The sequence below is a fragment of the Lathamus discolor genome, chromosome 24 (assembly GCF_037157495.1).
Source record: "Lathamus discolor isolate bLatDis1 chromosome 24, bLatDis1.hap1, whole genome shotgun sequence".
NCBI lineage: Eukaryota > Metazoa > Chordata > Aves > Psittaciformes > Psittacidae > Lathamus > Lathamus discolor.
In genome coordinates, this window is record NC_088907.1 from 302,480 (window position 1) to 329,221 (window position 26,742).

The window sequence follows — 26,742 nt, forward strand, 5'->3', positions numbered from 1 at the left end:
TGAAGAAGCCCTTTCTATTGTCTTTCACACCTGGCTCTTTTCCTGTGATAGCAGAGTTCAAACGTTCGTGCTTTACTCTGCTGTGCTCAGAGAGCACCAGGCACCAGAGATGTTGGATTCAAATGCACTTTTAGGTAGGAAGGGAGGAGAGACAGCAATGTGTGTGTCACCCTTGTAAAGCTCACTGGGTGCTGAAGATGCCCAGCAACATCTTCAATTCTTGCCTCTTTTCCTGTGGGAGCAGAGCTTAAACATTCGTGCTTTACTCTGCTGTGCTCAGAGAGCACCAGGCACCAGATATGTTTGATTCAATTGCACTTTGAGGTAGGAAAGTGAGGAGAGCCAGCAATGAGTCTGTCACCCTTGCAAAGCTCCCTGTGTGCTGAAGATGCCCAGCAACATCTTTCACACCTTGCTCTTTGGCTGTGGGAGCAGAGTTCAAACGTTCGTGCTTTAATCTGCTGTGCTCAGAGAGCACCAGGCACCAGATATGTTGGATTCAAAGTGAGGAGAGACAGCAATGAGTGTGTCACCCTTGTAAAGCTCCCTGTGTGCTGAAGATGGCGAGAGAGATCTTTCACTCCTGGCTCTTTTCCTGTGGGAGCAGTTTCAAACGTTCGTGCTTTACTCTGCTGTGCTCAGAGAGCACCAGGCACCAGAGATGTTGGATTCAAATGCACTTTTAGGCAGGAAGGGAGGAGAGACAGCAATGTGTGTGTCACCCTTGCAAAGCTCATTGGGTGCTGAAGATGCCCAGCAACATCTTTCATTCTTGCCTCTTTTCCTCTGGGAGCAGATCTTAAATGTTCGTGCTTTACTCTGCTGTGCTCAGAGAGCACCAGGCACCAGAGATGTTGGATTCAAATGCACTTTGAGGTAGGAAAGTGAGGAGAGACAGCATGTGTGTGACACCCTTGCAAAGCTCACTGTGTGCTGAAGATGCCCAGCAACAACTTTCAACCCTGGCTCTTTTCCTGTGGCAGCAGAGTTCAAACGTTCGTGCTTTGCTGTGCTCAGCCGAGAGCAGGCACCAGAGATATTGGATTCAAATGCACTTTGAGGTAGGAAAGTGAGGAGAGACAGCATGTGTGTGTCACCCTTGCGAACTCAATGTGTGCTGAAGATGCCCAGCAAGAACGTTCTAACCTGGCTCTTTTCCTGTGGCAGCAGAGTTCAAACGTTCGTGCTTTAATCTGCTCTGCTCAGCTGAGAGCAGGCACCGGAGATGTTCTATTCAAACGCACTTTGAGGTAGGAATGTGAGGAGAGACAGCATGTGAGTGCCACCCTTGCAGAGCTCACTGTGTGCGGAAGATGCCCAGCAACAACATTCAACCCTGGCTCTTTTCCTGTGGCAGCAGAGTTCAAACGTTCGTGCATTGCTGTGCTCAGCCGAGAGCAGGCACCAGAGATATTGGATTCAAATGCACTTTGAGGTTGGAAAGTGAGTAGAGACAGCATGTGTGTGTCACCCTTGCAGGGCTCACTGTGTGCTGAAGATGCCCAGCAAGAACACTCTAACCTGGTTCTTTTCCTGTGGCAGCAGAGTTCAAACGTTCGTGCTTTACTCTGCTCTGCTCAGCCGAGAGCAGGCACCAGAGATGTTGGATTCCAATGCACTTTCACATAGGAATGTGAGAAGTGACAAAACCGTGGTTGTCACGCTTGCAAAGCTCACTGTGTGCTGAAAATGCCCAGCAACAACTTTTAAACCTGGCTCTTTTCCTTTGCGAGCAGTGTTCAAACTTTCATTCTTTACTCTGCTGTGCTCAGCCGAGAGCAGGAACCGGAGATGTTGGATTCAAATGCACTTTGGGCTAGGAAAGTGAGGAGAGACAGCAATGTTTTTGTCACCCTTGCGAAGCTCACTGTGTGCTGAAGACGCCCAGCAACATCATTCACTCCTGCCTCTTTAGCTCTGGGAGCAGAGTTCAAACGTTCGTCCCTTACTCTGCTTTGCTCAGCCGAGAGCAGGCACAGGAGATGTTGGATTCAAATGGACTTTGAAGAGAAAATTGAGGAGAGACAGCAATGTGTGTGTCACCCTTCCAAAGCTCACTGTGTGCTGAAGATGCCCAGCAACAACTTTCAAACCTGGCTCTTTTCCTCTGGGAGCAGAGTTTAAACGTTTGTGATCTACTCTGCTGTGCTCAGCCGGCACCAGGCACCGGGGAAGTTGGATTCAAATGCACTTTGAGGTAGAAAAGTGAGGAGAGACAGCACCGTGTGTATCACCCTTGCGAAGCTCAGTGTGTTCTGAAGATGCATAGCAGCAACTTTCAAACCTGGCTCTTTTCCTGTGGGAGCAGATTTCAAACATTCGTGCTTTACTCTGCTGTGCTCAGCCAAGAGCAGGCACCAGAGATGTTGGATTCAAATGCAGTTTGAGGTAGGAAAGTGAGGAGAGACAGCAATGTGTCACCCTTGCAAAGCTCGAAGGCACCCGAGTGGCTCCGAGAGGGTCCAAGAGGAGCCGACACCTAACATTGCCCGCCTATCACCCTCCATTTCCTCCCATTACCCTCCATAACTGCGCACAACTCGGCATTGCTCGGGACGGCTCGGCAGGGCTCGGCTTGGGAAAGCTTGGCTCTGCCAGTGGGAGAACCGAAGAACCGCTTCACCGAGGGGGTCTGGGGCACCCCAGCAGTGGCGGGGGGGTAGTCGCGGCCGGGAGGGGCTGCTGTCACGAAGGGAACCGAGCGGAGCCATAGCTTCCCTAAGGAAGGGAGCCTCCCGTACAGACCCGATCGGAGTCTGAGCCTCCGGAAGGGGACTGTGCCGCCGGAATGGAACCCAGCGGAGCCGAAGCTAGCCGAAGGGGGCACGTCCCCCGAAGGGCCCGAGTGGCTCCGAGGGTGTCCCAGAGGAGCCTACATCTAACATTGCCCACCTATCACCCTCCATTTCCTCCCATTACCCTCCATAACTGCACACAACTCGGCACTGCTCGGCATGGCAAGGCTCGGCAGGGCTCAGCTCGGCAAAGCTCGGCTTTGCCAGGGGGAGAACAGAAAAAACGCGGCACCGAGGGGTTCTGGGGCACCCCGGCAGCGGCAGGGAGTTAGTCGCGGCCGGGAGGGGCTGCTGTTACGAAGGGAACCGAGCGGAGCCGAAGCCTTCCGAAGGGACCCTAGGGGATCCGAAGCCGCCCGAAGGGGGCGGAGCCTCCTTTAAGTACTCGAGCGAAGCCCAAGCTTTCCGAAGGGACCCGAGTGGAGTCAAAGCCTCCCGAAGGGGGCGGACACGCAGGAAGGAACCCCAGCAGAGCCAAAGCCTTCCGAAGGGACCCGAGTGGAGCCAAAGCCTCCGGAAGAGGGCGGAGCCTCCCGTAGGGCCCCGAGCGGAGCCGAAGCCTTCCGAAGCGACCGGAGTGGAGCCAAAGCCTCCCAAAGAGGTCGGAGCCTCCCGAAGGGACCCGAGGGGAGCCGAAGACTCCCGAAGGGGGCGGAGGCGCCCGAAGCTACCGGTGTGGAGCCGAAGCCTCCCGAAGAAACCCAAGCAGAGCCGAAGCCTTCTAAAGGGATCCAAGCGGAGCCGAAGACTTCCGAAGGGAGCCGAAGCCTTTAGAAGGAGGAAGATTCGCCGGAATGGAGCCGATCGGAGCCGAAGCTAGCCGAAGCGGGGGGGCCGCCCGAAGGGACCCGAGGGGGTCCCAGAGGAGTCGACACCTAACATTGCCCGCTTATCACCCTCCATTTCCTCCCATTACCCTCCATAACTGGGCACAAGTCGGCACGGTTCGGCTCCGCACGAGACGGCACGACTCGGCTCGGCAAACCTCGGATCCGCACGGGGGAGAACCGAGGAACCGGGTCACCGAGGGGGTCTGGAGCAGCCCGGCAGCGGGAGGGGTGGAGTCGCGGCGAGGAGGGGCTGCTGCCACGAAGGGAACCGAGCAGAGCCGAAGCAGCCCAAAGGGGCGGAGCCTCCCGAAGGGGGCGGTGCCGCCGGAATGGAACCCAGCGGAGCCGAAGCTAGCCGAAGTGGCACGTCCCCCGAAGGGCCCGAGTGGCTCCGAGGGGGTCCCAGAGGAGCCGACACCAAACATTGCCCGCCTATCACCCTCCATTTCCTCCCATTACCCTCCAGAACTGCGCACAACTCGGCACTGCTCGGTTCGGCACGGCTCGGTTCGGCAAAGCTCGGCTCTGCCAGGGGGAGAACAGAAAAAACGCGGCACCGAGGGGGTCCGGGGCACCCCGGCATCGGCAGGGGGGTAGTCTTCGCCGGGAGGGGCTGCTGTTACGAAGGGAACCGGGAGGAGCCGAAGCAGCCCAAAGGGAGGGAGCCACTCGAAGGGACCCGAGCGGAGCCGAAGCCACCCGAAGGGGGCGGGGCCCACCGAAGGGACACGAGTGGCTCCGAGGGGGTCCCAGAGGAGCCGATACCTAACATTGCCCGCCTATCACCCTCCATTTCCTGCCATTATCAGAGTGAGTGTGAGGCCGTCTGTGTTAGATCTCAATTTGAGATTTGTGTGGATGTGTGAGTCAGTCAATGCCAGATTGAGCCTAAGTAAACATGAGCCTAAGTCTGAGCTAGAGCGTCTGTGCAGTTTAAATACATGAATCTGAGCCAGTCTGTGTGGAAGTAAGCCGTTGTAAGTCTGAGCCCCAGAATCTGAGACAGAAAAACCCTACATGGTCTGAAACCAAATGTAATTCTGAGTCTAGCTGCTTTAAAGTGAAGCTGTGCAGTCTGTGAGTTTTGAATGTAAATCTAAGCCCGAAAAAGAAACCCAAAAAGTTAAAGCCAGAGAGCAGCCACAAAACCAAACCCAGAAAAAAAAAAAAAAAAAAAAAAAGACACAGGCGTACCTTGTCAGGTTGTTTTTATCTCAGCTGCTGGTTTGCCCCAGCCCTGAGCCCGGGCATTGAGGGAGGGGTTGTGGGTAGGGCCTGGGGTATATAAGGCACAGCTTCCTAACAAGGTGCATCTTTAGGGTTTGGCTCTTTTGAAGGTAAGATGGTTGGGGTGTTTTCTGGTTTTAATGGTTTGTGTTTTGTTTCTGCTTTTGTTTTTTGAATTCTTTAAAGTTATTCTTTCTGAGCTAAATATTTTAAGCTACTTTAGTATTTATGTGTGTATGTACCAATGAACTTTCTTGTGCTGTGGTTTTCTTTGAGGTGCTGTTTTTATTGGTGGAATTGAGCTGAGCAGACTTTTTTAATTGTTCTCAGCCACAGAAATTATGGTAAGGATTGTTTTCAGTGTATGTTCTTATTGCTTGTATTTTGTTTCTGTTTAATTTTGCATATAATGGTCATGGTTGGGGTTACTGCAAAAACATACCAGTTATGTGGCTAGGAGTTTTTCTCAAGGGTGCCTTTGTGTCTGTGCTCTTTTAAAACCTAAGTTGAATGCTTGGATTTGAAGAAGACCAAAACATAATTTCAATGTTGTTTTGGGATGTAAAAGCTGTTAAAAAACTGGTGGTTTTTTTGGCAGGGAGAGGTTAAAGAATACTTTTCAGCTTGTATATTTCTCATGCTAAAAGTCTAAAGTGTAGAAGGAGTTTGTTCCTTTATAGTCTGCAGGTAATTAATATTTCAGGGCATTTTCCTCTATTTCTCTGTCTATAGACTTGTTGTTTAGCTGCATTGTTGGTTTTTCTTTTTTCTTTTTCTTCTTACTGCTGTTATTGCAGATAATGAAAATTAATTGGGTGGATGCAGTAAATACCCAAGTGTCTAGTATGGGAGTTCTGGCCAATAGCTTTGGTTTGAGACCTATACCACTACAAAAAACAAAGCAAAAAGACTAGTTTTTGGTAGTAGAGGGGTGGGCAACAACAGCAGGATAGCAGGAATGGGTTCAGAATGTACCATGGGGAGAAAGAAACTGGGGTATTTTGTAACCTCATTTTACAGTAGGCAGGTTAGTACAACTTAACTGTTTTATTACATGCATTGCCTTGTCATCTGCATTGGAGCTTCCACATCACTGCTTGAAATAAAGGTACTAAGTCTGCTCTTCGGATCGTATCCTTTATATCCTGACTGCTTCTGTTGGTTGTTTAAAAATGTGTCAGGCATTTCTTTTCACTATTTATAAGCACAAACAGAGTAGAGCTTTTCTTTCAGTCACCTCATCAGTAGTCTTCTGGGGTGTTGCTCCAGGTTGCTTTTCCAGCTGTGAGGAGGTAAGAAGTTTGTGTTAGAATGTGGCAGTTCAGTGTTGAGAAGAGCATGGCAAAGGGGTTCAGTATTTGTGTTTGGTATTGCAGGTCTTGCCCTCTACCTTTGGAGTTGAATGAGTGCTTGAGGTGAGTCAGGGAGGTAAGAAGGATTGTGGAGTCATTCACTTTTGCGAGAACCATGGTCATTAGCATCTGTTGCACTCCTAGGTCATGGAAGGCAGGAGAGGCCAGGTGTCAGACTCTGGAATCTCTTTGGGACATGGGAGCACAGTGTTGAGGAGCTTTGAAGGAGGCTGAGGGTTGGTAAGAAACAGGCAGAGCTCAATGGCTGGGTGGTGGAGACTACAACCAGCGCGGCATGTTCCCCTTTGTTTCTGGCAGATGAAGAGGAACTTGGCAACAGCTGCAACATGGCTGGCGTCTGCTGTGGGAGTTCTGAGCAGTGAGGCTGCCTTGAGATGCATGGCAATATGCACGCTAAGTAGAGGGCCTCCTGCAGGAGGCGAGGGTGGGGGACAATGTCAGAATGGCAGGAAGAGGCTTGAAACATCGTGTTGCTACATAGTATCTGAGCCAGAATGTCTGTCTGAGAACACACTTGGAGGTGCCTGGGAGGGGAATGGTCAGCTGTAGTGAAAGTAGTGGCTCAGAGTTAAATGCCAGGATGAAAAGGTGCCATTCATGTGTCTGAAGTCCTGGGAGTTGTGTCAGGGAAAACAGGTAATGGTCTGTGGTGAAACACACAAGGGTGGGTAAGTGCTGTTTGTCATCTTTGGCTCTTCGCAGAGAGTGGTGCTTTGGCTGTTTCAAGACAAGTCCAGCTTTGTTTCCTACCCAGGAAGCTGTGCTTTAGAACTGCCTGGAAAAGCCCCGACCCTAAGAGACCTTTCCGGATATTGCTGGCCACTTCATCCGACGTGGGCTGGCCCCCTGCGTCGCAATGAGCGTGCCTGTTTGTGAGTATGGAAGCCCGAGCCTCATGCCATGTGAGGGAGGCAGCAGCTCATCCCACCCCGGTGAACGTTGCCTGCGCGGGGACGCCCGCTAAGGTTGAGCCTGCCACCTTGCACGGCCATGATGATTCTCGGAGCTGGTTTGCTGGTGGTCTTCACAGGGTCCTTGGGGTTGGTAAGATAAGCAGCCATGAGAAGTATCCTTGACGATCTCTATAGTTTCCTATGTTAATAAAGTAGCTGGGAGTTCTGTTTGTCTCTGGTTTTCTCTGACCTGGAGTTCTTCAGCTCTGGAACGTAGGTGGTGGGTTTTTATAATCACAGTGTAGCTGTCTACTCTTGATGATCTGTGTGACTGGACAGAAGAGCTCTGGGAATAAGCTTGTAATGAATGAGTCAGGGCAAGAGAGTCTGCTTGGGAGTAGGTGTGGTAGTATTATGTGGAATTAGTGTCTGAGCCAGAGGGTGTGAGGGTCTGTGTTGAGAGTGTCTGAATGTCAATCTGTGTATGCATGTCAACCTAAGCGTTGGTGTGAGTCTGGCCTGAGACTTAGAGGCAGACTAAGGTTTGCTTGGCATTGCGGTGAATAATGCCAGGTTGTTCTTGCAGATGGCGAGATGGATAGCCACATGTGAGAGGCTGATGTAGGAGGGTTGAGCGAAGCGATGGTACCAGGTGGGTAAAATTGTGGTGTCAGAAGGAAGTTCCAGCTTAATCTCCTGGCTAGCTTATGACTTGCTGTGAATTTTTAATTTGGAGGTGCGGAGCGAGGAGTGCAGCAAGGTCTGTGCCCCACAGCTGTCTTGGACTAGGTGACCTATGCTTACCAGAGTGAAGCAGCACCTGATGGAGCGCCTTGTAGTTCTTGTGAAATTAAAACCAGCTCTTAATGTTGTGTTCTGCAGAGGGTGCACGTCTACTCTGCTGTGCCCAGCTGGCACCAGGCACCGGAGATGTTGGATTCAAATGCACTTGGAGGTAGGAAAGTGAGGAGAGACAGCAATGTGTATGTCACCCTTCAAAGCTCACTGTGTGCTGACGACAACCAGCAACATCATTAACTCCTGGATCTTCAGCTCTGGGAGTAGAGTTCAAACACTCGTGACCTACTCTGCTGTACTCAGCCGAGAGCAGGCACCGGAGACGTTGGATTCAAAAGGACTTTGAGGTAGAAAGTGAGGAGAAACAGCAATGTGTGTGTCACCCTTGCAAAGCTTACTGTGTACTGAACATGCCCAGCAACAACTTTCAAACCTGGCTCTTTTCCTGTGGGAGCAGAATTCAAATGTTTGTGCTTTACTCTGCTGTGCTCACCTGAGAGCAGGCACCAGAGATGTTGGATTCAAATGCACTTTGAGGTAGGAAAGTGAGGAGAGACAGCAATGTGTATGTCACCCTTGCAAAGCTGACTGTGTGCTGAATATGCCCAGCAATATCTTTCACTCTTGGCTCTTCTGCTGTGGGGGCAGAGTTCAATGGTTAGTGCTCTACTCTGCTGTGCTCAGCCGGCACCAGGCAGCGGAGACGCTGGATTCAAATAGACTTTGACGCAGGAAAGTGAGGAGAGACAGCACTATGTGTGTCATCCTTGCAAAGCTCACTGTGTGCTGAAGATGGCGAGAGAGATCTTTCACTCCCGGCTTTTTGGCAGTGCGAGCAGTGTTCAAACGCTCATGACCTACTCTGCTGTTCTCTGCTGGCACCAGGCTCTGGAGATGTTGTATTCAAATGCACTTTGAGTTAGGAAAGTGAGGAGAGACAGCAATGTGTATGTTACCCTTGCAAAGCTCACTGTGTGCTGAAGACGGCCAGCAGCATCTTTAACTCATGGCTCCCCAGTTGTGGGGGCAGAGTTCAATTGTTAGTGCTCTACTCTACTCTGCTCAGCCCGCACCAGGCACTGGAGATGTTGGATTCAAATACACTTTGAGGTAGGAAAGTGAGGAGAGACAGCAGTATGTGCGTCACCCTTGCAAAGCTCCTTGTGTGCTGAAGATGCCCAGCAACAACTTTCAAACCTAGCTCTTTTCCTCTGTGAGCAGAGTTTAAATGTTCCTGCTTTACTCTGCTGTGCTCAGCCAAGAGCAGGCACCGGAGATGTTGGACTGAAATGCACTTTGAGGTAGCAAAGTGAGGAGAGACAGCAGTGTCTGTGTGACCCTTGCAATGCTCACTGCGTGCTGAAGATGCCAAGCAATACCTTTCACTCCTGCATCTTTAGTTCTGGGATCAGAGGTCAAACGTTCATGCTTTACTCTGCTGTTCTCTTTTGGCACCAGGCACCACAGATGTTGGATTCAAATGCTCTTTGAGGTAGGAAAACGAGGAGCAACAGCAAGGTATGTGTCACCGTTGCAAAGCTCACTGTCTGCTGAAGATGCCCAGCAACATCATTCACTCCTGTATCTTCAGCTCTGGGAGCAGAGGTCAAAGGCTCGTGACCCACTCTGCTGTGCTCAGCCGAGAGCAGGCACCGGAGATGTTGGATTCAAATGCACTTTGAGGTAAAAAGTGAGGAGAGACAGATATATGTGTGTCACCCTTTCAAAGCTCACTGTGTGCTGAAGACTCTCAGCAACATCATTTACTCCTGGCTCTTTGGCTGTGGGAGCAGAGTTCAAATGTTCGTGCTTTACTGTGCTGTGCTCAACCGAGAGCAGGCACCAGAGATTTTAGATTCAAATGCACATGTACCAACACACGTCTCAGCTATTAACAAAAGGCGTCCTATTCTTCAAGAGAGAAGATACAGGAGGTATACGCCACGGGCACCCCTATGGTTTTTTCTACGGGATCATGGAGAAGACATGACAAAGTGGGATGGAAAACCTACTTCAGCTTTGGAGGAACGGGTGGGTGAATTGAAGAGGGGAGCAAGGCCCAAGACGCATCATCCCATGAGAGCTGCGGCTTCAGTCTCTGGTGAGCAGGCCCCCAGATGGAGTGAAAGAGCTGACTTTACTCCAGCTCCTGTGATAACGAAGAATAATCCCTTTCAATATGACTTAAGTGTTCAAAGTTGTGATAACTATTAGAGAGGCCCTGCCTCCAGCCAGGTGGAGGTAGGGGATAATCAGATTTACTGGACTGTGTGTGTCAAATGGCCTGGCACATCAGTCCCACAGAAGTATAAGGCTTTAGTAGATACCGGTGCACAGTGTACCCTGATGCCGTCAAGCTGACAAGGGGTGGAACCCATCTCTATTTCTGGAGTGACAGGAGGATCCTAAGAGTTGACTGTACTGGAGGCTGAAATCAGCCTAACTGGGAGGAAATGGCAAAAGCACCCCATTGTGACTGGTCCAGAGGCTCCATGTATCCTCGGCATAGACTACCTCAGGAGAGGGTACTTCAAAGACCCAAAAGGGTACCGATGGGCTTTTGGTATTGCTGCTTTGGAGACTGAGGAAATTGAGCAGCTGTCCACCTTGCCTGGTCTCTTAGAGGACCCTTCTGTTGTGGGGTTGCTGAAAGTCAAAGAACAACAAGTGCCAATCATGACCACAGCAGTGCACCGGCAGCAATATCGCACCAACGGAGACTCCCTGATTCCTATCCATCAGCTGATTCGTAGACTGGAGAGTCAGGGAGTGATCAGCAGGACCCGCTCACCCTTTAATAGCCCCATATGGCCCGTGCGAAAGTCTAACGGAGAGTGGAGACTAACAGTAGACTATTGTGGCCTGAATGAAGTCACACTGCCATTGAGTGCTGCCGTACCGGACGTGCTAGAACTTCAGTATGAATTAGAGTCAAAGGCAGCCAAGTGGTATGCCACAATTGATATTGCCAATGCATTTTCTCAATTCCTTTGGCAGCAGAGTGCAGGCCACAGTTTGCTTTTACTTGGGGGGGTGTCCAGTTCACTTGGAACCGACTGCCCCAGGGGTGGAAACACACCCCTACCATTTGCCATGGACTGATCCAGACTGCACTGGAACAGGGGCAAGCTCCAGAACACCTGCAATACATTGATGACATTATCGTGTGGGGCGATACAGCGGAAGAAGTCTTTGAAAAAGAGAGGAAAATAATCCAAATCCTGCTGAAAGCCAGTTTTGCCATAAAACGGAGTAAGGTTGAGGGACCTGCACAGGAGATTCAATTTTTGGGAATAAAGTGGACGTAGACGGATCCCCACAGATGTGATCAACAAGATAACAGCAATGTCTCCACCAATTAATAAGAAAGAAACACAAGCTTTCTTGGATGCTGTGGGGTTCTGGAGAATGCACATCCCAAATTACAGTTCGATTGTAAGTCCTCTCTATCATGTGACCCAGAAGAAGAATGATTTTAAATGGGGTCCTGAGCAACAACAAGCCTTTGAGCAAATTAAACGTGAGATAGTTCATGCAGTAGCCCTCGGACCAGTCCGGACCGGGCCAGATGTAAAAAATGTACTGTACACCGCAGCTGGGGAAAATGGTCTGTTGTGGTTTAAACCAATCCACACAGGTCGTCCACTCATGCCCCTCCCCCCCCCCGCCCTCCCCACTCCCAGAGGGATGGGGAGGAGAATCAGAAGAATGTAACTCCCACGGGTTGAGAGAAGAACAGCCCAGTAACTAAGGTATAACACAAATCACTGCTGCTACCACCAGTGATAATATTGATAAGAGAAAATAACAAGAGAATACGATACCACCGCCGAATGAGTTTGACCCCCCCAAACAGCGAGAGAGTGTGCCCTTCCGGGTAACTCCCAGTTACCTCCCTGGGCATGATGTGCTGTGCTATGGAATATCTCTTTGGCTAGTTTGGGTCAGGTGTCCTGTCTCTGCTTCCTCCTGGCCTTCCCTCGTCCCCAGCAGAGCATGAGACTCACAGAGTCCTTGGCCAGAATAAACATTACTTAGCAACAATTAAAAACAATGGGTGTTATCAGCTCTCTGCCCAGGCTGGAAGTCAAAACACAGAGCTTGCACCAGTTACTAAGAAGGAGCAAAACAGCTCCTGGTAAACCCAGGACATGGTCCTACCTGGAGCCTCTGGCAGAAAGCTTCAGAGGAGACTCGAGGACGACCCCTCGGCTTTTGGAGTCGGGGGTACAAAGGATCTGAGGCCAGCTATACCTCAACTGAGAAAGAGATACTGGCAGCCTATGAAGGGGTTCGAGCTGCTTCAGAAGTGATTGGCACTGAAGCACAGCTCCTCCTGGCACCCCGGTTGCCCGTACTGGGCTGGATGTTCAAAGGCAGGGTCTCCTCTATGCATCATGCAACTGATGTTACATGGAGTAAATGGGCTGCTCTAATTACACAACGAGCTCAAATAGGAAATCCCAGTCGTCCAGGCATTCTAGAAGTCATCATGGACTGGCCAGAGGGCAAAGAGTTTGGAATGCCACCAGAGGAGGAGGTGATGCGTGCTGAAGAGGCCCCACCATATAACAAACTGTCAGAAAGTGAAAAACAGTATGCCTTGTTTACTGATGGGTCCTGCCGTATTGTGGGAAAGCATCGGAGATGGAAGGCAGCTGTATGGAGTCCTCGACGACAAGTTGCAGAAACTGCTGAAGGAGAGGGCGAATCAAATCAGTTTGCCAAGGTGAAAGCCATTCAGCTGGCCCTGGACATTGCTGAAAGAGAAAAGTGGCCAGTACTTTATCTCTACACTGACTCATGGATGGTGGCAAATGCCCTGTGGGGGTGGTTGCAGCAATGGAAGCGAAGCAACTGGCAACGCAGAGGTAAACCCATCTGGGCTGCTGCATTGTGGCAAGATATCGCTGCCCGGGTGCAGAACCTGGTGGTGAAGGTACGCCATGTAGATGCACATGTACCCAAGAGTCAGGTCACTGAGGAACACCAGAACAACCAACAAGTGGATAAAGCTGCTAAGATTGAAGTGGCTCAGATGGCCTTAAATTGGCAACATAAAGGTGAATTATTTTTGTCCCGGTGGGCCCATGACACTTCAGGCCATCAGGGCAGAGATGCAACATATAGATGGGCACGTGACCGAGAGGTGGATTTAACAAGGGACCCTATTGCCCAGGTTATTCATGACTGTGAAACATGTGCTGCAATTAAACAAGCCAAATGGTTAAAGCCTCTTTGGTATGGAGGACAATGCCTGAAGTACAAATATGGGGAGGCCTGGCAGACTGACTATATCACACTCCCACCAACCCGCCAAGGCAAGCGCCATGTGCTTACTATGGTGGAAGCAACCACCAGATGGCTGGAAACATACGCCATGCCCCACGCCACTGCCCAGAACACTATCCTGGGCCTTGAGAAACAGATTTTGTGGCGACACGGCACCCCAGAGAGAATTGAGTCAGACAATGGGACTCATTTCCGGAATAACCTTATAGACACTTGGGCCAAAGAGCATGGCATTGAGTGGGTATATCACATCCCATACCATAGAATCATAGAATAGTTAGGGTTGGAAAGGACCTCAAGATCATCTAGTTCCAACTCCCCTGCCATGGGCAGGGACACCTCACACTAAACCATTCCACACAAGGCTTCGTCCAACCTGGCCTTGAACACCGCCAGGGATGGAGCACTCACAACCTCCCTGGGCAACTGATTCCAGTGTCTCACCACCCTAACAAGAAAGAATTTCCTCCTTATATCCAATCTAAACTTCCCCTGTTTAAGTTTTAACCCATTACCCCTTGTCCTGTCACTACAGTCCCTGACGAAGAGTCCCTCCCCAGCAACCCTATAGGCCCCCTTCAGATACTGGAAGGCTGCTATTAGGTCCCCACGCAGCCTTCTCTTCTCCAGGCTGAACAGCCCCAACTTCCTCAACCTATCTTCATACGGGAGGTGCTCCAGTCCCCTGATCATCCTCGTGGCCCTCCTCTGGACTTGTTCCAGCAGTTCCATGTCCTTTTTATGTTGAGGACACCAGAACTGCACACAATACTCCAGGTGAGGTCTTACAAGAGCAGAGTAGAGGGGCAGGATCACGTCTTTCGACCTGCTGGTCACGCTCCTTTTGATGCAGCCTGGGATACAGTTGGCTTTCTGGGCTGCGAGCGCACACTGCTGGCTCATGTTCATTTTCTCATCGACCAGCACCCTCAAGTCCTTCTCTGCAGGGCCGCTCTGAATCTCTTCTTTGCCCAATCTGTAGCTGTGCCTGGGATTGCTCCGACCCAGGTGTAGGACCTTGCACTTGTCATGGTTGAACTTCATAAGGTTGGCATCAGCCCACCTCACAAGCGTGTTGAGGTCCCTCTGGATGGCATCCCTTCCCTCCAGCATATCAACCGGACCACACAGCTTGGTGTCATCAGCAAACTTGCACCAGCCTCTGGGAAAATCGAACAGTACAATGGGCTGTTAAAAACCACACTGAGAGCAATGGGTGGGGGAACTTTCAAGCTTTGGGATACCACACTTACTGGCCCAGCCCAGTCAGAACTTTTACATATTGTAGAGGGGGACAAAGTTCCTGTGGTGCACATAAAGAATTTGCTGGGGAAGACAGTCTGGGTTATTCCTGCTTCAGGTAAAGGCAAACCCACTCGTGGGATTGCTTTTGCTCAGGGACCCGGATATACTTGCTGGGTAACGCAGGAAGATGGGGAAGTCCAATGTATATCACAACTTTGAACACTTAAGTCATATTGAAAGGGATTATTCTTCGTTATTACAGGAGCTGGAGTAAAGTCAGCTCTTTCACTCCATCTGGGGGCCTGCTCACCAGAGACTGAAGCCGCAGCTCTCATGGGATGATGAGTCTTGGGCCTTGCTCCCCTCTTCAATTCGCCCACCCGTTCCTCCAAAGCTGAAGTAGGTTTTCCATCCCACTTTGTCATGTCTTCTCCGTGATCCCGCAGATAAAACCATAGGGTGGCCCGTGCCGTATACCTCCTGTATCTTCTCTCTCAAAGAATAGGACACCTTTTGTTAATAGCTGAGACGTGTGTTGGTACACGTGAGGAGCTGGATAAATCAGACAGATCGTCCCTCAATTGTTTGAGATCCTGGGACAGTTTTTCCACAGCTGAGATGATGGAAGGGGTGAGGTCGTCTTCGAACTCTCAGAGTTTATGAATCATTTCATCCACTGTTAGTGGTACTATATCATTCCAGGTTACTGTTGCCAATGAATGGGCATATGATGACGGTGCATTCCGTGTTAGTTTTCGCCACATCGGTCGTGTACATTCGACTTCATCTGGGTCTATGGGTACATCCCCATTATTTGGCTTGATGTGATAGATCATCTCTACGATGGCTGATTCCCTCAGAAACTGTATGCCTTTGTCTAAAGTAGTCTACTTGGCCGAACGACTCATAACATCATCCTTGTATGGAAACCTTTCTTTCACAGCTGCCAAGAGCCACCTCCAAAGACTGAGGGACTTTTTCTCTCTTGCAATTGCTTTGTCAATTCCCCCTTCTCTAGCAAGTGATCCCAGCTGCTTGGCTTCACTACCTTCTAGTTCGTGACCATCGGCCCCATTGTCTCAGCATCGGAGCAACCAGGTGATGATGTGCTCCCCTGGTTGACGGGTAAAATCTTTTCGCATATTCTGTAGCTCGGTTGAGGTCCGAGGTCGAGAAGTCACCTCTTCTTCTTCGTCGTCATGCGATGATGACTCCTCCTCAGATTCTGGACCAGGTGGTGAATACATTGTTTCTTCATCTTGCTTCACCCTTCTTTTTGCTTTTTCTCTTGCGTACAGGGGCAACCGATATTGGTACAAATTGGTCCTCTGGTTTAGCTGCAGTGATTTTCACTGTGGTTTGAATAGCAACTGTACTTGTCACTGGGGGTGGTGTAGCTGCTGTGCTTGGAGCTGGGGTAGCCGTCCTGTCTGTTGCAGCCAGAGTTTGGGTAGCAACTGTACTTGTCGTTAGGGGTGGTGTAGCTGCTGTGCTTGGAACTGGGGTAGCCATGCTGTCTGTTGCAGCCAGAGTTTGGGTAGCTACTGTACTTGTCGCTGAGGGTGGTGTAGCTGCTGTGCTTGGAGCTGGGGTAGCCGTCCTGTCTGTTGCAGCCAGAGTTTGGGTAGCGACTGTACTTATCGCTGGGGGTGGTGTAGCTGCTGTGCTTGGAGCTGGAGTAGCTGCGCTGACTGTTGCTTTGCCCTCAGATGCAGGGGCATTTTTTTCTTTTTGAAGGTGTTGGATAGTGTTGAACAAAGCCCTGTAAACATAGGCCAAACCCCAGCACGTTGCCGTGATTTGTCCGTCTCTGGTATAGCCAGACTGACCACACACCTCATTTAAGTGTTTTACTAATTCTTCTGGATTTTGCACTTGTTCGGTGGTGAAATTCCAAAGTACTGGAGGAGCCCACTGACCTAGATACTTGCCCATACTATCCCACACACCCTGCCACTCATGGCTCTCCAGCCCCAGGGAAAAACCTCTTGGTCCTCCTATATCGTCGTTTAACCCCAGACAAGGCCCAAACCTGACTCTGCTTAACTCTTGAATCAGACGAGATGGTTGTGGGCAAAACACACTCCGTATGCGTGCCAACATGGAAATCTCCATCACAATCAGCAAACAGGTCTCAACAATATTAGAAGGCCATTCAAGAACTTCAGAATTCTCAAATGATGCTGTAGCTGGTCTGGAGAGGGGGGCTAGGAGGGTAAAAGAATGTTTCCTTCACAGGTTGACCACCCGAGAAGGAGAAAAAAGATGTGAAATTGCTAAGCACCTTTATTATATACCTCTCAAAGTATACAGGTGGTGACCACACTGGGAACATAAGACCGATCAGTTTCATGATCAATGATTCTATTGTATTACAAGTCATTATAAAAAAGTACAATGAGATAAAAACTTTAGCCCAAGCCCCACACTTGAAAAACACTACCACAGCAAATATCACGACACATGTATATACAGTGCTGTCTCAGAGAAACCATATTCTAATAAATATGGCTTCTAATTCTAATAGTGACACGCTTTTATTTTAGGCTATAGGTCAAACCTCTCTTTGGTATACACAGACATTTGGTATATGTCAGACCTAGTAATTTTACTTAGCACATGCTAAATGGATAGGAGACAGGTAAACCGGGGTTTTTTTTGGTTTTGAGGCTATTCAAAAAACATACTTGAAAAATACTTTACTTGCTCACCACTCAATCCACAAAAAACTATAAAAGTATCAGAAGTGATTTTTTAATCACTTGAAAGCATTGAGTTGTTAAAACTAATGTCTCTCTTGATACTTGACCAAGCACATCACAAATAATAACCAAGACTATTAACTCATCTTAATGATAGTTTCCAAGGATATAGCGACTGGCTGTAAACAACTGACCAAACAGCTTCTGCTGAAACGTGCGTGACGATTGCACAATTCACAAAGGTATTCTCTACCTTATGCCTCCTAAGTTCTATTGAACAAAATACAATTAAACAGACAAACAACATAAAATAGCAACAAAGGAGCATTCACAACAGATTTTTCCATCTATCAAAATGGGATGCAACCATTACCTATTCAGAATGATTCTTAATCTTACCCACAAGCTCTGCACATTCGCTATATATCACATATGGGCAAGAGCATCTAAATCAAATGTTTTGTTAGACTGCAAAATCTGTTTGCTATTTGGGTAGCAAAAGTGAACCAATTTTCATTACATATGCAGCATCTGTAGAAATTATTTTTTTTATTTACAGAATCTAGTATGTGTCAATTATATTTAATTTGAAACATTTTTAATCTATTTGGGGTTAGCTTAACCTCCTGACTAAACATCCATTTTTATAAGGATATAACGTTTTAATACAGAGGAGTGTTTAGAGAATTAGTTGTTTAATGTTTTTCATTTATTGGCAGATGCTAAAGTAGAATTTATTATATAATTAAAAAAAACCCTCAACAACCTAGTTTTAATATTTATTTTAGTTTTACCTTAAAAATCTTGTGTTATTATGTTGCCTTTCCAATCAGTCTTTATCCCCAAAACTCACACATAGGCTTGTTGTCTTAAGACCAGTGAAAGTTCTTCTATTAATTAATTTTTGTAGTGACAAGCAAACAAGAATGATGAGTATGTTTCCACCTTTATTACATTTTTCCCCTTTTTGGGAAGTAAGATGATGATCCCTGATATGGTCACTCTGTGAAATTATTCCCACTGTAAATTAAAATCTTGTGTCTACTTAAAAGATGACTAACACTGAGTGACCTACCATTTTTTTCCCGAAAGGCTACAGTAGCCTTCAAGCTAACAAATCATACTAGTCAGTCTAAATTTTGTTTAACCATTTAAGCCTTTTTTTATATCCACTTGTATCACATTACCACTTCCTCATTATTCTACCAATGCCTGCTGTTAAGCATACTCCAAGTACTGCACCACTCCACCTTTTTAAGGAAACAGGGTCTTTCACCTGAAATACCCAATAAAGGCATTAACCATTTTTAATTCATCTTCTGTTTTGACACTCTGTGATTCTGAAAGAATGTGCAAGTTTCCAAGTGTGGTCATACAATAACTGTCTGGAAGTGACACACCATATCTCTTAAGGAAAAAAAATATTAACCATATTCTGAGATATTCAAAACCTAGGAACAGATCCAACAGTGGCAAAGAATTATGCTCACAAAAAAAAAAGGCAATGGGAAATTCTAAGCTATGCTGGCTCATCTTCATTAAAAGATTACATACCTGTAATATCCCGGAGTGGCTTACAGCTGCATGGGTCTCACTTGGAAAAGGTATCATATGATCTGGAAAAAAGCTCTGTAACAATAACAACTTGTATCAAAGTTCAATAAATATAAAACTTCCTGTCTCTTTTGGATGTAAGATTAAAGTTCTGCATGCCCTGCAAGACACTGCAGATTCTCTGATCCAGTAATTCACATTTACCTTACTATCATTCCTAAATTTGTGGCATCTGATATATTATTTGCTGAAAACCTTAAAAATTTTGAGAAAACATCAGCAGTTTCTGGAAGCAAGAGGGTTTCATACACCAGTACTTGGCCCTTAGTGCTGTTTTTCTAGTTGTAACTTCTATTGCCATTGACGTGTAACAGTTGCCTGGGGGTTCAATGTGCTTCAAAGTAGGGGCAATATAAGCCAACATTGTTTTCTATTGCTTTCCTTACATTAGAAACACAGCAAAATATTTTGGAATAACTTCCATTAATAGACAATAAGTCCTCACAGTTTTTATCTAACTATCCACTTTGTGTATGAATATCAGTTAAATCTGACTATATCAATATGGTATGGTTAAAAAGTCCACATTTAAAGTGTCCATTTCATTATCAAGGAAAACTCAAGGGGTAATTTATGGACAGACCAGCAGCTGGGAAGTTCAATACAGTCATGCAGATATGAACCAACCAAAAATTTTATCATTACTTATGAAGTTTTCTCAAAGTCTGGACAAGTTTGAAGCTAATATTCCCTTGACCATCCAATGTCCAGTGACCTTCATTTTTAATACAGCTGAACTACTGGTAGGGTTGATTCATATCAACTCATTTCTGATAAAGCGTCCCTGCTACACCTGGGTCCATAGTACCCAGAAGAATGACTCAACAGAAACAGTAAGGTCTCTGATCAACCACAGTTGCTTATGCTAGTGGTAACTACATGTCTGCCACACTCCACAGCTGGTTCCACTCACTGGTTAAGCAACACACTTCTTTGAAAGCTTCTCAACTAACCACTGACTGTTTCAAGCTTAGAATTCTTCACTGGTGCAATGATACCTCTATGTTGGGGAGTACATGATTTGCCCAGAGAAACACAGGTGGAGAAAGAAAAAAACCTCAGATCTCTTAGATCTTTTGTTATCTTAGTATTTACCTTTTCAACCTTTTCACAGGTTGGAGTTCCCTTCCACTTTTCACCTTTCAAGTCCTCATACATTTCTGCTATTTTGACATCTGAAACAAGCTGGCTTTACAAGAGACAGCATTAGGAGTGATCCAAATACACCATGCATTTGAACAACCAGATGGTGAATTTCCCCAGCTGAGCCGGGACTGCTTCCACAGCCTTTGCCATCAGCCATGGTCTGAATTAGCAACATTAACTTTTGGCAACATCCTTGAGTTGTCTCTGCTCTCCTTCCATTCCTTACATACACTAACTCTGGCTTCACTTCCACTTACTCATAATAGGTTACAGCTGCTCACAGCCTTTTGTGTCAGCTGTCATTTAGCTGCAGCTGTGAGAAGCTGCCATTGGGCAGCACTAGGCCATAACATCCGATTTTCACTTAAACAATAAAATCCATCTTTGCTGCAGATGCCCCTCCTCACACTGCTTCATTTTATGTTTTGTTGTCACTTGATGGAAACTTCACTCAATTTCAATAACTTTATTTTGTTGCAGGTCTATGTGCAAACTTCAATAAAGTTAAGCCCATGCCTGCATGATGTTTATAGCTGAGATTAATTAATAGCTGAGCTAGTGGAGAGGCAAAGATGTGTTTCTTGGCCTCCCTCTGCTCAGCTCTGGGCCAAGGCAGGGGAGCAGGCCTGCTGTCCTGTCACTGGTCACTCTGCTAAGGTGGTCATGTGTTCTCAGAAGCCCCAACAGAAGGTGCGGATGCTTAAAGGCTGGTAGTTGCAAAGCAGAGCAGGAGAGGTGGGCAGGCTGCCTTACCTTTCCCGGGCGGTAGTCTGCTGGCCTCGGCTTCACTGTTTTGTCTCCTCCAAGGCTGCTTTTGGTTCCATCCTGTACATGGGAGCTCCTTTATTGCAGACGTCCAGTTCCACCTTGGGGAATGCAGCAGGACCTGGTGTCTGTAAGAGAGGCAGGGAGGTTGCTGGGTACACAAGTGTTCTGCTGACAGGCAGGGTACTCAACAAAATGATCACACACTAGCTGTATAACATGCACTGTGGATTAAACAAGCACAATAATGCAAACAAGCATAGTAAAGCAAACTGGGTAGATATTTCTATACAGTAAATAAGTACAATAAAACAAATTGTGTATATGTATATAAGTAAAGTACAGAGGACAATTAGCAATGCATCGGATCAATGCTGCATAGAGAGAACAGAGATTAAGAAGAAACACATCCCCAGTCACCACCGAACCAGCCTCCAGCCCCACACTTCAGCTGGGAAGCCCCACTGCAGCCAATGCCAGGGGTCTCAGGTAACTGGGAAAGTTTCTAAGAGGTGCATCCACCCATAGGTGAGGCTTCGAATTTGACTACAAGAGGCTCTTGCCTTTATACCCTCAGAAACACAGGTGGCTTTATGCCAGCTCTGTCACTGTTTACTCGTGGGGCCGTGCGGTTTCTCATCATCTCAGTGTTGGCCACACCGAGAGCATTGGCCAGGCGCCCCGGCCTGCCCAAGTGGGAAGCTCATAGAACACCTGCACCCTCATGGTTTCCTGCCTCTTTCTGACAAACAGTCACCATGAACACACACATATGGACTCTGCCAAATACACTGTGACAAAACCACTCTGTGTTACGTCTCTCAGTCATGAGAGGGAATCAGCTCTCAGCTAGGTTCCCATCCATTCCACACAGTCACAGCCAAATCCAAGCAGAGGAGCTGTATGCACATAGAGATGGAGATGAAAATGGAGATATGAAAAATAATATGAAAGAATATTTTATTTTCACAAAATAATGGAAAACAACAAAAATTGTCTTCCTGATGTACACACTCAAACTTTCTACTGCAATTGAAAATAATCTGAACACAAAACTCCCTTAGAGCCAAGACTACCCATTTGCTAAGAGCCTTCTGAGCTTTCACAATGGCACACACAATCCTGACTTCCACAGGAGGAACTCAAAGGTACACTTCTGTTCAGCTGCACATTTGTGATGGGGGATCTGTGGGAGTACTGACCTTGAGGGAAATAATCTCTGCTTTTATAACAGGGACACAGGGCTATGACTTCAGTTTTCCAGAGAAAAAGAATGTTATGCTTTCACTTGATTAACCCTGCTGTGATTGATGCAAGACGCCTCAGGGTCTGTATTTCAGGCAGCTTGCTTTCACAAGTCACACAGTGTTTATGGTGAAGATTTCATGTGCCACACACCTGACAAATGACTTTGACCTTTTAAACAGAGAAAGAATACGTTTCACATAGTATCTGCAAACTATCAACAAAAGTAATAAGAAGAGGACTTGATCTTACAAGGTGCTGTGCTTATTCAGCCCTGCAGATAGAAGAGCTCCTTCAAGTCTGTGCTGTGGGCTTCACGTTTTAGTTAGGCCATAGTGGCTGCCTATCACAAATCCATGGATCTTGGTGACGATCCATTTTAAACTATGGTACAGTTCCCTCAGGAGATCCAGCATCAATAACTCCAGATGTTTGTACAGACTAGTGCCAGTTTGCTTAGTCACTGCACTCATACAAAACAGCAAGTCCAGTGTCTGCAAGGAAAATTATTCTTATCCCCCTGAGGGTGCCCGAGCACAGTCACTGTATCTCACAAGTGAGATTCCACCACAGCTGAGAATAATAAGTCTGCTATTTCAATGGTTGCCACCAAATAGTTCAGGACTGCCTTTGCACCTGCACCAGGACTGCCACAAAACACCCAATTTGGGGCAGTGTCTATAATCTACATGCAGTAGCAAACATGCAGTATGAGTTCGCTCCTTCTCACACCCTTTCCCCTGACCGGAGGGGTTGAGGACGGCCCCTACCTGGGTCCCAATACCCTTGGGTAGGGAGTATTCTGGAGGGTAGATTTTGGCTAGTTAAGCTCACCAGCACTTTTGGATCACTGACTCATTCTGTGCTTGAGCATTTTGGGCATCTCCCCACTGCCCGAGTCCTGCCTGCCCATCTGTGCTAAGCACTTACAATCAACTGAGGGAAGTAGAGTAATGAGGACATACGTAATAAACTTAAAGTGCTCACTAATACTAAGGCCATAAATGATAGAATCGCAGAATATATCCCTACTGAACACAAGTGTATGTGTCCTGTCTTTCACACTGCTACCTCCTGTGCTCTTCAAGATGCCTTCCTGAGCTTACATGGTTTACCTTTAATGCTTATTTCTAGTCAAGGTGGTTTGAATCCTACTAACCCTTAAAGCTGTCATAATGTAAACAGAGAAACCCAAGCTGGATCAAACTATTTTTAATGAAGTCACCTGTTAGAAACATGCATGCCAGGACATAAATTACTCTTTTGTTTGATCTATTTTCCATTACCTTCATGCAGATGTTGGTTTGGGGCTGCAGTTGTGGAGCTATTGGTGACTCACATCCAATGCAAGTGGATGTATTCACTGCAGCAGATGTCTGCATTCAAGACATGTTGCCATCTGAAGAAAAAGCCACATCACATCATGTCATTAAGGCTATCAGGGGACTTTCAGTATTTTCCTGGTTAGAGTCTGCAGCAGCAAAGTCACTAGAAACATAGCAGCTGATAGCCACAGCTGCTGGTACTGATCCTTACAGATCAAAGGCTATTAAGAAAATATGAAGACAACTGGAAAGAGTGACTTTACTGACAATTAAAACTAGGCCAGAAAGGTACTAAGTTAATTTTCAGTAAAATTAAAAAGCCAGAGAGAAGACAGTTACAGGCATCACTGTAAAAACTTGGTGCTCTCACATATATATTCACACCTGCCACTGTTCAAGGTTTGAGGCACGATGGATCTTCTACAGCTATGACACAAGCAGTAGCTACTAACTAACTGCACTAGTTAGCACTAGAACAAGATGCATGCGCAGGTCCTGAAGATGCGGTGGTTGCTGTTGCAGCATGAAGAGGAACCTGAAGTTGGTCATGTTCCCTGACACTGGTGAAGAAAATGCAATTTACTTTTCCAGTCTTACCCTTACGAACATATCTGGCACTTGAAGGAATCTATGGTTCATTTTGCCCACCATTTAAGAATTACATCCAGTGCTAAAGGTATTGAACAAAATCACAGATTCACAGAATCCCAGACTGGTTTGGGTGGGAAGGAACCTTAAAGCTCATCTGGCTCCAACCCCTGCCACTGACAGGGACAGCTTCCACTACAGTAGCTTGCTCCAGGCCCGTGTCCAACCTGGCTTTGAACACGAGGGACGGGGCAGCCACAGCTCCTCTGGCCATCCTGTGCCAGCACCTCAGCACCCTCACAGGGAAGAACTTCTGCCTAAGAGCTCACCTCAGTCTCCCCTCTGGCAGGTTAAAGCCGTTCCCCTTGTCTTGTCCCAACAGGCCCTTGTCGAAAGCCCCTCTCCAGGTTTCTTGTAGCCCCTTTAGGCTCTGGGAGCTGCTCGAAGGTCTCCCCTTAAGGAGCCTTCTCTTCTCCAGGCTGGACAAGCCCAGCTATCAGCCTTGGATGTTTGTCTCCTGGGCTGGGGGTGAAGGCCAATGATCCACAGAGGACGTGGATGAGAAATTAATAAAACATACAATACTTTCACACACTGTTTTTTGCAATCAAAGCAAAATGCAACAGCTTAAGAACTTGATCTTGCAAGCAATCAAGACTGCTACCATGTATGAAATAACTCATATGTCAGTAATATTGTTTGAATGCATCAAATTATGTTCAAGTAGAGCTGTTGTATTTAAACACGTTGGTTAATTTTCTAAGTTCCTTAATGAAATGCACCCTCATAAAAATCGTCATGAAACACAAACAAATGTCTCGAGGCTCAAAGGTTCACATGAACACATAAGTGAAGTTTTTACCTAGATTCAAAGGTTTTATACAGACCTGATTTCATTTCTAGAAGAGAATTTGTGTGTACTTCATGGTTAGCCTTCCCTGGAGGATGGATTCCAAGTGGGACCAACTGAGGAACTTGGACAGAGCCAGCTGCCACTTTGTCCACAGTGCTCTTGAAAGAAGAAAAACAAAAAGGCAGACAATAATGTTTCTGAACAGAAGAATGCATTGAGAGATAAGGTCTTTGAATGGGATTCCTGTCTTCATTTGTTTCTCTTACAAGAGAGAACACCAGATTCTTTAAAGTGTTATTCCTCATGGCATGATTTTCACATTGGAAAGGAGCAAGGTCCTAACAACCATTCCAATTTCAACTTACTCTCCTGTTGCAGAACTGTGAACAAAGCTTGAGGTGAGCACTGTTGCTTTCATTTCGCTTTGACCTTCCTTGCTCAAGTCTGGTTCCTATGTGTCAATGATATGTGGTAGGAGGGAGTCCCAGGGAAGTCTCTCCACCCTAATGGCACATTGGAGCCAGCCTCTTGTTTCATTGCAGCCACCTGAATATATACAAGATGTCCTGTAAAAGGCTAAAGCAAGACAGCCATTGATTAAGCTTCTCTCAGCTTCTGTATGCATTAAGAATATACCTATCAAACAGGTTCCAAACATGACTTACGATCATTTACATAGTCATTATCATGCCACACGATTCAAGAATGACAAATTGCATTTGGATACAATAACATTTTACAATACACAAAGATGTACTCAAGATCTTGGGAACTGATCCTCAGGGCCAGGAAACCAGTCTGCGCTGGAAGTGTTTCCTTCTGTAACCAACCCTTTAATCCTCCAGACACGTCTTTTACGCTGGTCATCAACGCAGACAGCACTGATCCAGCACGGCAGGGGTTCCTTAGCCCAGCCCTGGTGGGACACAATGGCCCTGCCGCCATCCCCAGCATGCGCAGCGCCTGCCCCAGCATGGGCTCCAGCCCTGCCTGCCCTTCCCCTGCTGGGTCAGGCTCCGCTTCCCGTGCGCTCCTGGCCCGGCCCGGCCTGGCCCAGCCCCGCCCGGCCCAGCCCGGCCCAGCCCAGCCCGGCACAGCCCAGCCCAGCCCAGCCCAGCCCAGCCCAGCACAGCCCAGCCCAGCCCAACACAGCCCAGCCCAGCCCAGCCCAGCACAGCCCAGCCCAGCCCAGCCCAGCCCAGCCCAGCCCAACACAGCCCAGCACAGCCCAGCCCAGCCCAGCCCAGCCCAGCCCAACACAGCCCAGCACAGCCCAGCACAGCCCAGCCCAGCACAGCCCAGCACAGCCCAGCCCAGCCCAGCACAGCCCAGCACAGCCCAGCACAGCCCAGCCCAGCCCAACACAGCCCAGCACAGCCCAGCCCAGCCCAGCCCAGCACAGCCCAGCCCAGCCCAGCACAGCCCAGCCCAGCACAGCCCAGCCCAGCCCAGCCCAGCCCAGCCCAGCCCAGCACAGCCCAGCCCAGCACAGCCCAGCACAGCCCAGCACAGCCCAGCCCAGCACAGCCCAGCCCAGCACAGCCCAGCCCAGCACAGCCCAGCCCAGCCCAGCCCAGCACAGCCCAGCCCAGCCCAGCCCAGCACAGCCCAGCCCAGCCCAGCACAGCCCAGCCCAGCACAGCCCAGCCCAGCACAGCCCAGCCCAGCCCAGCCCAGCCCAGCACAGCCCAGCCCAGCCCAGCACAGCCCAGCCCAGTACAGCCCAGCCCAGCACAGCCCAGCACAGCCCAGCCCAGCCCAGCACAGCACAGCACAGCCCAGCACAGCCCAGCACAGCCCAGCCCAGCACAGCGCACCGCACCCCTGCTGTGCCCCCTGTCCCCCCAGCTCTATCCTATCCCACACCCATTCCCTCCCCCCCCGCCCCCCAACTGCATCCCTGCTCCCGACCCCCTGTCCCCGAGCTCCATCCCAACCCACAGCCCTGCTCTTCCCACTCAACCCCTACCACAGCCCCGCTCACCTCGCTCTTGCCCGGCTCCATCCCGCCCTTTCCTCTCCACATCCCTCCCCCCTCCCCCCCAGGCTAC

General features: G+C 48.3%; 2 long non-coding RNA genes across 13 annotated transcripts; one reads left to right on the plus strand and one right to left on the minus strand.

The window, feature by feature from the left end:
* The first annotated feature begins 3,177 nt into the window (after window positions 1-3,177).
* LOC136004140 (uncharacterized) lies at window positions 3,178-12,471 on the plus strand. The gene is made up of 4 exons (XR_010608245.1): window positions 3,178-6,267; window positions 6,349-7,097; window positions 7,705-7,770; window positions 8,001-12,471. It is a non-coding gene; the product is annotated as an uncharacterized LOC136004140 (long non-coding RNA).
* Window positions 4,876-26,709, minus strand: LOC136004139 (uncharacterized). 12 transcript variants are annotated; one of them, XR_010608236.1, is made up of 6 exons: window positions 26,676-26,709; window positions 25,057-25,607; window positions 24,726-24,849; window positions 23,212-23,324; window positions 18,710-20,808; window positions 4,876-10,065 (listed from the first exon to the last, which is right to left on the minus strand). It is a non-coding gene; the product is annotated as an uncharacterized LOC136004139 (long non-coding RNA). The 12 variants fall into 12 exon arrangements; XR_010608244.1 differs by lacking the exon at window positions 26,676-26,709 and having other exon boundaries at window positions 25,057-25,237; window positions 25,522-25,738; XR_010608241.1 differs by lacking the exon at window positions 26,676-26,709 and having other exon boundaries at window positions 25,057-25,237; window positions 25,449-25,738.
* Between the last annotated feature and the right edge of the window lie 33 nt (window positions 26,710-26,742).